Source organism: Arachis stenosperma, chromosome 9, assembly GCF_014773155.1.
Source record: "Arachis stenosperma cultivar V10309 chromosome 9, arast.V10309.gnm1.PFL2, whole genome shotgun sequence".
NCBI classification, from domain to species: Eukaryota; Viridiplantae; Streptophyta; class Magnoliopsida; order Fabales; family Fabaceae; genus Arachis; species Arachis stenosperma.
In genome coordinates, this window is record NC_080385.1 from 41,747,868 (window position 1) to 41,758,958 (window position 11,091).

Below are 11,091 nucleotides of genomic sequence, written 5' to 3' on the forward strand. Positions count from 1 at the left end.
TCATGTTGTGAGTCATTTTTGTGTTTTTCTCTCTCATCATTAAATTCAAAAAAATCAAAAAATATCTTTTCCTTATTTCTCTCATAATCTTCGAAATCTTTGGGTTGACATAGTCAAAAATTTTTAAAATAAGTTGTTTCTTGTTAGTCAAGTCAAGATTTCAATTTCAAAAATCCTATCTTTTCAAAATCTTTTTCAAAAATCAAATCTTTTTCATTTTTTATTATTTTCGATAGTTTTAAAAAATTGATTTTTCAAAATCTTTTTTCTTATCTTCTTTTCATAATTTTCGAAAATTTACTAACAATTAATGTGATTGATTCAAAAATTTGAAGTTTGTTACTTTCTTGTTAAGAAAGGTTCAATCTTTAAATTCTAGAATCATATCTTTTAGTTTCTTGTTAGTCAAGTAATCAATTTTAATTTTAAAAATCAAATCTTTTTCAACCATATCTTTTTAATCATATCTTTTTCAAATCATATCTTTTTCAAAAAATTGATTTCAAAAATCTTTTTTCTAACTTCTTATCTTTTCAAAATTGATTTTCAAATCTTTTTCAACTAACTACTTGACTTTTTGTTTGTTTCTTATCTTTTTCAAAACCACCTAACTACTTTTCTATCTCTAATTTTCGAAAATCACTAACCATTTTTCAAATTAATTTTCGAAAACTCCTCTCTCTCATCTCTTTCTATTTATTTATTCATTTACTAACACTTCTCTTCATCTAAAAATTCGAACCCTCTCTTCTCCTATGTGTTCGAATTTTTCTGTTCTCCTTTTTCTATTCTTTTCTTCTTCTACTCACATAAAGGAATCTCTATACTGTGACATAGATGATTCCTCTTCCTTTTCTGTTCTCTTCTTTTTCATATGAGCAAGAGCAAGGACAAGGACATTCTTGTTGAAGCAGATCCTGAACCTGAAAGAACTCTGAAGAAGAAGTTGAGAGAAGCTAAAGCACAACAATCCAGAGAAAATCTTACAGAGAATCTCAAAAAAGAAGACATGGCCGAACGCAATAACAATGGTGGAGGCGCAAGGAGGATGCTTGGTGATTATACTACACCTACTTCCAATTTTTATGGAAGAAGCATCTCAATCCCTGCAATTGGAGCAAACAATTTTGAGCTGAAGCCTCAACTAGTTGCTCTGATGCAACAGAACTGCAAGTTCCATGGACTTCCATCAGAAGATCCCTATCAGTTTTTAACTGAATTCTTGCAGATCTGTGATACTGTTAAGACTAATGGAGTAGATCCTAAAGTCTACAGGCTCATGCTTTTCCCCTTTGCTGTAAGAGACAGAGCTAGAACGTGGTTGGACTCACAACCTAAAGATAGCCTGAACTCTTGGGATAAGATGGTCACGGCCTTCTTGGCCAAGTTCTTTTCTCCTCAAAAGCTGAGTAAGCTTAGAGTGGATGTTCAGACCTTCAAGCAAAAAGATGGTGAATCCCTCTATGAAGCTTGGGAAAGATACAAGCAGTTAACCAAAAAGTGTCCTTCTGGCATGCTTTCAGAGTGGACCATTTTAGATATATTCTATGATGGTCTATCTGAGCTTTCTAAGATGTCACTGGACCATTCTGCAGGTGGATCCATTCACCTAAAGAAAACACCTGCAGAAGCTTAAGAACTCATTGACATGGTGGTAAATAACCAATTCATGTACACCTCTGAGAGGAATCCTGTGAGTAATGGGATGCCTCAGAAAAGGGGAGTTCTTGAAATTGATGCTCTGAATGCCATATTGGCTCAGAACAAAATGTTGACTCAGCCAGTTCTCAGAGTCTGAATGGATTGCAAAATGCATCCAACAGTACTAAAGAAGCATCTTCTGAAGAAGAAGCTTATGATCCTGAGAACCCTACAATGGCAGAGGTAAATTACATGGGTGAAGCCTTTGGCAACACCTATAACCCTTCATGGAGAAATCATCTGAATTTTTTATGGAATGATCCACAGAAGCAAGGCTTCAATAATAACAATGGTGGAAGAAACAGATTTAGCAATAGCAAGCCTTTTCCATCATCTTCTCAGCAACAGACAGAGAATTCTGAGCAGAGTCCCTCTAGCTTAGCAAACATAGTCTCTGATCTATCTAAGGCCACTTTAAGTTTCATGAATGAAACAAAGTCCTCCATTAGAAACTTGGAAGCACAAGTGGGTCAGCTGAGTAAGAAAATCACTGAAACTGCTCCTAGTACTCTCCCAGGCAATACAGAAGAGAATCCAAAAAGAGAGTGCAAGGCCATTGATATGATCAAAATGGCCGAATCCACAAAGGAGGAGGAGGACGTGAATCCCAATAAGGAAGACCTCATGGGATGTCCTCCAGACAAAAAGGAGTTCCCTATTGAGGACCTAAAGGAGTCTGAGGCTCATATAAAGACCATAGAGATTCTGTTAAACTTCCTTCTACCATTCATGAGCTTTGAAAACTATTCTTCCTCTGAAGAGGATGAAGATGTAACTAAAGAGCAAGTTGCTTAATATCTAGGAGCCATCATGAAGCTGAATGCCAAGTTGTTTGGTAATGAGACTTGGGAAGATGAACCTCCCTTGCTCATTAGTGAACTAAATACATGGGTTCAGCAAACTTTACCTCAAAACAAACAAGATCCTGATAAATTCTTAATACCCTGTACCATAGGCACCATGACCTTTGAGAAGGCTCTGTGTGACCTGGGGTCAAGTATAAATCTTATGCCACTCTCTGTAGTGGAGAAACTGGGAATCTTTGAGGTACAAGCTGTAAGAATCTCATTAGAGATGGCAGACAGGTCAATAAAACAAGCTTATGGATTGGTAGAAGACGTGTTAGTGAAGGTTAAAGGCCTTTACATCCCTGCTGATTTTATAATCCTAAACATTAGGAAGGATGAGGATGAATGCATCATCCTTGGAAGACCCTTCCTAGCCACAGCAAGAGCTGTAATTGATGTTGACAGAGGAGAATTAGTCCTTCAATTGAATGGGGACAACCTTGTGTTTAAAGTTGAAGGATCCTCCTCTGCAACCATGGAGAGGAAGCATGAAAAGCTTCTCTCAATACAGAGTCAAATAGAGCCCCCACAGTCAAACTCTAAGTTTGGTGTTGGGAGGTCCCAACAATGCTTTGAATACCTGTGAGGCTCCATGAGAGCTCACTGTCAAGCTATTGACATTAAAGAAGTGCTTATTGGGAGGCAACCCAATTTTTATTTATCTATATTTCTATTGTTCTTTTATGTTTTATTAGGTTTATGATCATGTGGAGTCACAAAACAATTGCAAAAATTAAAAATAGAATAAAAAAAACAGTAGAAGAAAAAGCACACCCTGGAGGAAGAGCTTACTGGCGTTTAAACGCCAGTAAGGAGCATCTGGCTGGCGTTCAACGCCAGAACAGAGCATAAAGCTGGCGTTGAATGCCAGAAACAAGCAACAGTTTCGTGTTTAAACGCCAGGATTGCACCCTGAGGAAAGCTGGCGTTAAACGCCAGAAACAAGCATCAAACTGGCGTTAAACGCCAGAAACAGGCTACATTTGGGCGTTTAACGCCAGAAATAAGCTGCAGTCTGGCGTTAAACGCCAAGATTGCATATAGAAGGCATTTTACACGCCTAATGGGTGCAGGGATGAGAAATCCTTGACACCTCAAGATCTGTGGACCCCACAGGATCCCTACCTACCTTATCCCTCCCTCTCACACCTTTTCATAACACTCTTTCCCATCACCTCTTCACCACTCACATCCATCCTCTCTTCCCCATAAACCCCACCTACCTTCAAATTCAAAATCTCTTTCCCAACCAAACCCACCCTAAATGACCGAACCCAAACCCCTCTCCCTCCACTATATAAACCCCTCATTCCTTCTTCATTTTCACACAACACGACCTTCTCTTCTCCCCCTTGGCCGAATACACATCTCTCTCCCTCTCCTCCATATTTTCTTCTTCTTCTTCTATTCTTTCTTCTTTTGCTCGAGGACGAGCAACATTCTAAGTTTGGTGTGGTAAAAGCATAGCTTTTTTTGTTTTTCCATAACCATTGATGGCACCTAAGGCCGGAGAAACCTCTGGAAAGAGAAAAGGGAAGACAAAAGCTTCCACCTCCAAGTCATGAGAGATGGAGAGATTCATCTCAAGGGTCCATAGCTCAATAGTAGAGCATTTGGCAGCAAACAAGAGAGCCCATTCATGGACCTCAACAAGAGCATGAGGAATTCCCTCATCAAGAAACCCCTGAGATGCCTCAAGAGATACATTTTCCTTCACACAACTATTGGGAACAACTAAGGATAGGAGCACCAAAATCACTAGGGATCAAGCAACAGAGACAAGGAAGAGACATAGAGGAGCTCAAAGAGCACCATTGGTTCTTCAAGAGGAAGACGCCACCCTCACTAAGGTGGACTCATTCCTTAATCTCCTTGCTCTTATTTTTCTGTTTTTCGATTTTTATGCTTCATGTTTATCTATGTTTTGTGTCTTTACTACATGATCATTAGTGTCTAGTGTCTATGTCTTAAGGCTATGAATAATTCCATGAATCCTTCACCTTTCTTAAATGAAAAATGTTTTTAATACAATAGAACAAGAAGAACATGAGTTTCGAATTCATCCTTGAAATTAGTTTAATTATACTGATGTGGTGACAATACTTTTTATTTTCTGAATGAATGCTTGAACAGTGCATATTTTTATCTTGTTGTTTATGAATGTTAAAATTGTTGGCTCTTGAAAGAATGATGAAAAAGAGAAATGTTATTGATGATCTGAAAAATCATAAAATTGATTCTTGAAGCAAGAAAAAGTAGTGAATAAAAGGCTTGCGAAAAAAAAGAAAAAAGAAAAAAAAGTGGCGAAAAAATAATAATAAAAGAAAAAGAAATAGCAAGCAGAAAAAGCTAATAGCCCTTAAAACCAAAAGGCAAGGGTAAAAAGGATCCAAGGCTTTGAGCATCAATGGATAGGAGGGCCCAAGGAAATAAATCTAGGCCTAAGCGGCTAAATCAAGCTGTCCCTAACCATGTGCTTGTGGCATGCAGGTCCAAGTGAAAAGCTTGAGACTGAGTGGTTAAAGTCGTGATCCAAAGCAAAAGAGTATGCTTAAGAACCCTGGACACCTCTAATTGGGGACTTTAGCAAAGCTAAGTCACAATTTGAAAAGGTTCACCAGTTATGTGTCTGTGGCATTTATGTATCCGGTGGTAATACTGGAAAACAAAGTACTTGGGGCCACAGCCAAGACTCATAAAAGTAGCTGTGTTCAAGAATCAACATACTTAACTAGGAGAATCAATAACACTATCTGAATTATGAGTTCCAATAGATGCCAATCATTCTAAACTTCAAAGGATAAAGTGAGATGCCAAAACTGTTCAGAAGCAAAAAGCTACTAGTCCCGCTCATCTAATTAGAACTAAACTTCATTGATATTTTGGGATTTATAGTATATTCTCTTCTTTTTATCCTATTTGATTTTCAGTTGCTTGGGGACAAGCAACAATTTAAGTTTGGTGTTGTGATGAGCGGATAATTTATACGCTTTTTGGCATTGTTTTTAGGTAGTTTTTAGTAGGATCTAGATACTTTTAGGGATGTTTTTATTGATTTTTATGCAAAATTCACATTTCTAGACTTTACTATGAGTTTGTGTGTTTTTTTGTGATTTTAGGTATTTTCTGGCTGAAATTGAGGGATCTGAGCAAAAATCTAATTCAGGCTGAAAAAGGACTGCTGATGTTGTTAGATTCTGACCTCTCTGCACTCGAAATGGATTTTCTGGAGCTACAAAACTTAAAATGGCACGCTCCCAATTGTGTTGGAAATTAGACATCCAGGGCTTTCTAGAAATATATAATATTCCATACTTCATTCAAGTTTAGACGACGCAAACTGGTGTTCAACGCCAGTTCCATGCTGCATTCTGGAGTAAAACGCTAGAAACACGTCACAAACCAGAGTTAAACGCCAAAAACACATTACAACTTGGCGTTTAACTCCAAGAGAAGCCTCTGCACGTGTAAAGCTCAAGCTCAGCCCAAGCACACACCAAAGTGGGCCCTAGAAGTGAATTTCTGCACTAAGACTTATTTCTGTAAACCCTAGTAACTAGTTTAGTATAAATAGAACTTTTTACTATTGTATTTACATCTTTGGATTATCTTTTGATCCTTTGATCACATTTTGAGGGCTGGCCTCTCGGCCATGCCTAGACCTTGTTCTTATGTATTTTTAACGGTGGAGTTTCTACACACCATAGATTAAGGTGTGGAGCTCTGCTGTACCTCGAGAATTAATACAAAGTACTATTGTTTTCCTATTCAACTCTTGTTTATTTCTATTCTAAGATATCCATTCGCGCCTAAGAACCTGATGAATGTGATGATTATGTGACACTCATCATCATTCTCATCTATGAATGCGTGCCTGACAACCACTTCCGTTCTACAAGCAAATAAGCTGGAATGAGTATCTCTTGGGTTCCTTAACCAGAATCTTCATGGTATAAGCTAGAATCCATTGGCAGCATTCTTAAGAGTCCAAAAAGTCTAAACCTTGTTTGTGGTATTCCGAGTAGGATTCAGGGATTGAATGACTGTGACGAGCTTCAAACTCGCGAGTGTTGGGCGTAGTGACAGAGGCAAAAGGATCAATGGATCCTATTCCAGCATGATCGAGAACCGACAGATGATTAGCCGTGCTGTGACAGAGCACCTGGACCATTTTCACTGAGAGGATGGACGGTAGCCATTGACAACAGTGATACCCCAACATACAGCTTGCCATAGCAAGGAATATACACGATTGGATGGAGACAACTGGAAAGCAGACGTTCAAAGAGCCATACAGCACCTTCATGCGCTTATCTGAAATTCCCACCATTGAATTACATAAGTATCTCTATCTTTATTTTATGCTTTATTTGTCTTTATTTTCGAAAACCATTATAACCATTAGAATCCGCCTGACTGAGATTTACAAGATGACCATAGCTTGCTTTATACCAACAATCTCCGTGGGATCGACCCTTACTCACGTAAGGTTTATTACTTGGACGACCCAGTACAGTTGCTGGTTAGTGATGCGAAGTTGCGAAGAAAGTGCTGAGATTATAAACGCGCATACCAAGTTGAGCGCCATTGTTAGAGATCACAATTTCGTGCACCAGGCATTCACATGTCCCTTTGGAGTCTTTGCTTACTGACATATGCCTTCCGGTTCGTGCAATGCTCCTGCGACTTTCGAAATGTGCATGCTTTTCATCTTTTATGATATGATTGGAAAATTTATTAAGGTTTTTATGGATGATTTCTCTGTTTTTGGCAATTCCTTTTGAATAGTGCTTGCAACATCTAGCTTTAGTCTTGAGAAGGTGCCAAGACACTAACCTGGTTTTAAATTGAAAAAAGTGTCGTTTCATGGTTATAGAGGGTCTAGTTCTCGGGCACCACATCTTAAGCAAAGGCATAGAAGTTGACAAGGCTAAAGTAGTGGTAATCAAGAAATTACCACCCCTAAATGCAAAAGGCATTAGAAGTTTATTGGGGCATGCAGGCTTCTATAGAAGATTCATTAAAGATTTTTCCAAAATGGCAAAGCCATTAAGTAATCTTCTAGTTGCTGATATTCTTTTCCGATTTGATAATGAATGCCTGCATGCCTTCGAAATTCTCAAGGCCAAGCTTATCTATGCGCCCATTATTGCTCTTTCTAATTGGACATCACCATTTGAATTAATGTGTGATGCAAGTGATATTGTAATTGGGGCTGTTTTGGGTCAAAGAAAAAAAATAAGCTTTTGCATATTATCTATTATGCAAACAGGGTACTCAATGATGCTCAAAGGAATTACACAACCACCGAGAAGAAGCTACTTGCTGTAGTGTTTGCCTTAGATAAGTTTAGATCCTATTTAGTTAGTTCGAAGATTGTTGTTTACACTGATCACTCTGATCTTAAGTACCTTTTGGCTAAGTAAGATTCTAAACCAAGGTTGATTAGGTGGGTGCTCCTCCTACAAGAGTTTGACATCGAAATCAGGGATGGAAAGGGTTCCAAAAATAAAGTGATAGACCACCTCTCTCGAATCAAACCTGTGTAAACTCAAGAAATTCCACTTCCTCTTCAAGAAGAGTTCCCTGATGAGCAATTTTTTCTAATTCAAAAGACCCATTGGTTTGCTAATATGGCCAATTACAAGGCTGGAAGGATAATACCAAAGGAATTCATCAAGCAACAAATTAAAAAGCTGCATCATGATGCACGGTATTTTCTTTGGGACGATCCTTACCTATTCAAGCGGTGTTCGGATGGTATAATCCGAAGGTGCGTTTCAGAGACTGAAACCCCTCAAATTCTCTAGCATTGCCATGATTCCGAGTATGGCGGGCACTTTAGTGAAGAAAGGACAGCAACCAAAGTTCTTCAATGTGGATTTTACTGGCCCATATTCTTCAAGGATGCAAGGAAGTTTGTGAAGAATTGTGATCCCTGTCAAAGAGTAGAAAACCTTTCCAAAAAGAATGAATTACCTCTGAACCCAATTTTGGAGGTGGAATTGTTTGATGTTTGGGGCATAGACGTCATGGGACCATTCCCTTCCTCATACTCAAATAATTACATCTTGGTGGCTGTCGATTATGTATCGAAATGGGTTGAAGCTGCACCTCTCGCCACCAATGATACTAAGACAGTGATGCGTTTTCTCAAGAAGTACATCTTTAGCCGGTTTGGTGTTTCCTGAACCTTAATCAATGATGGCGGTAGTCACTTTTGTAACAAACAGCTCGATGCACACTTCTTTTGAGATATGGTGTTAAACATAAAGTGGTCACCCCTTATCATCCTCAAACAAGTGGCCAAGTCAAGGTCTCTAATCAAGAACTCAAAAGAAAGTTGAAACCCTATAATTCTAAGTTGAAACTCTTCCCTGGAAAGCTAAAGTCTAGGTGGTCAGGACCTTTCATTATCAACAAGGTTTCACTCTATGGTCATATTGAGATTATGGAAGGGAATTTAGGAAGAAATTTCACTGTCAATGATCAAAGACTCAAGCATTATCTCGGAGGCAAGACTGATCGCCAAAGGACCACATAGCTCCTCACCTAGAGGAGTGAATCGTCAAGCTAGTGACGTTAAAAAAGAGCTTGTTGGGAGGCAACCTAATATTAAGTATCCTTTAATTTTGTGTTTTTCTTTCCTTAATTCTTACTTTATTTCCTCTTTCATAACTTGCATATATACTTATCTGAGTTTGGTGCAATAACTATACACATCGAGACATGATTCGAGATAAGTATAGTGTGGTGACGTACCTCACCACATATCAAAAGGCCATCCCAGAGATGTTACTCGATCTTGCGTGCGACGTGAAAATTTTCACATCCCATGCCATGCACCATTTTTACACTCCCAGGGTCAATAATTTCCGGCGTCCCATGTGAAAGCCCTAGAGTCCCACGCCGTGCTTCATAGTGCACCCTGGGGACATCATATCGAGTTCCTTCTCGATGCATGCATTAGCATTTCGGTTCAATTTCTTATACACTATAACCAAACCTAAGTTTAGTATGGTTTCTCACCACCACCATGCATGCAACATCGATGCACACCTGGCTTTTCTTATCATATACATTATACATATTATTCCTTGCCTTCAATTCAAATTTGTTTTCCCATTTTAATGTTAGATTGAACTTGTTTTTGGATGAAGTGGCTATGATTACTCGAAGAGTCAAAAAATCTCTGCAAACTTCATCATCATCACTATTGTTCTGATCGAGGCGCAAGCATTGGCTCACCTTTTTACATTGCTCGATTTACTTTCACTTGCCAATACTATTTACTCTTATTTCCATTACCATTATTTCTTTTTCTTTGTTAATTGAGGACAAGCAACCTGTAAGAACAGAGACTAATTAAATGTCTAATTAAATAATTAATATTGCCCAAAATAGGATCCAAAAATTTAGAATGAGAATTTGAGGATTTAAATGTGATTTTTGGAATAAGTAGGTTTTTTTGAGTCAGAAAATGTATTTTCTGCGAAAAACCTCGAACCGGCAGCCGAACCGGTCGAACCAGTTTAAATCTGCCCGGCATTGTGCGAGAAAAATTTAAAACAGTAAAAAACCTTAGAAAAATATTGAAATGAAAAACCGGGCGTTAATTTTAAAGGTTTGGCCTAAAATTGGACCAAACGGGCTAAAAACGCTAACAGGTTGGACCGGGTTCAAGTTGGGCCCAAGCCCAACATATAATAGGTTCATTAATGAACCTATTCAGCCTCATTAACACAAAAATACAACACACATAGCTGAGAAGAGAAGGGAGAAGAAACCCCCATTATTACTATTCATCCTCATCTTCTCAAGCTCATAACTTGAGCTACGGAGCTTCGATCGCCGCACCGTTTGCGGCCATGCGATCCCTGTGAAGAGCTCTACAAAACCCACCCAAGAAATTGGTAAGAAAATCACAAAATCCCTCTCAGTTCTTCCTTCCAAAATTTCGAATTTTTAGGGTTTTGGATTAAGTGAAATTTTGTGATTTTGAGTGTTTAGGTACACTCTAGCCCTTGATTGACATTGGATTTAGCTTCCAAAATTGTTGGGTAAGGTGAGTTGTTCTTGAACTTTTGTAAATTGATTTATGGTGAGTATTAGGTTTTGATTTATGTGAAATATGTGATATTAGCTTGAATATTGGAGCTTGTTGGAGTGATTGGTGACTTGGATTGTGGTTAGAAGCTTAACTTATGCTCAATTGGAATTTTGGTACATGTTCATACCCTGGGTCGAGCTATGCGACCTGAGCTGACTGAAGACAAGAGCAACTGACCTCTTAAGGTTGGATCGCTACCGACCTCTCCTTAAAGAGTTCGGCCAAATTGCCATAGCGGCCCAAGCAGGCCCAGACGAAGGAATGCAGCCCACTCTAAAGGCGGCTAAGCCTAATAAGATAAGACGGTTCCCCTAAAAGATAAGATAAGATAACTAACTTATCTTAAAGGACACCCTGCACTACTATAAATACACTGGAGTACCCAGGTCTAACTCATACTCTGATTCTACACAAAAAACCTGCCTAAAGCAC

The 11,091-nt window shown here is 38.6% G+C and overlaps 1 non-coding gene across 1 annotated transcript; it reads right to left on the minus strand.

The window, feature by feature from the left end:
- Positions 1-1,411: 1,411 nt before the first annotated feature.
- Positions 1,412-1,515, minus strand: LOC130953133 (small nucleolar RNA R71). The gene has a single exon (XR_009075305.1). It is a non-coding gene; the product is annotated as a small nucleolar RNA R71 (small nucleolar RNA).
- Positions 1,516-11,091: the final 9,576 nt, after the last annotated feature.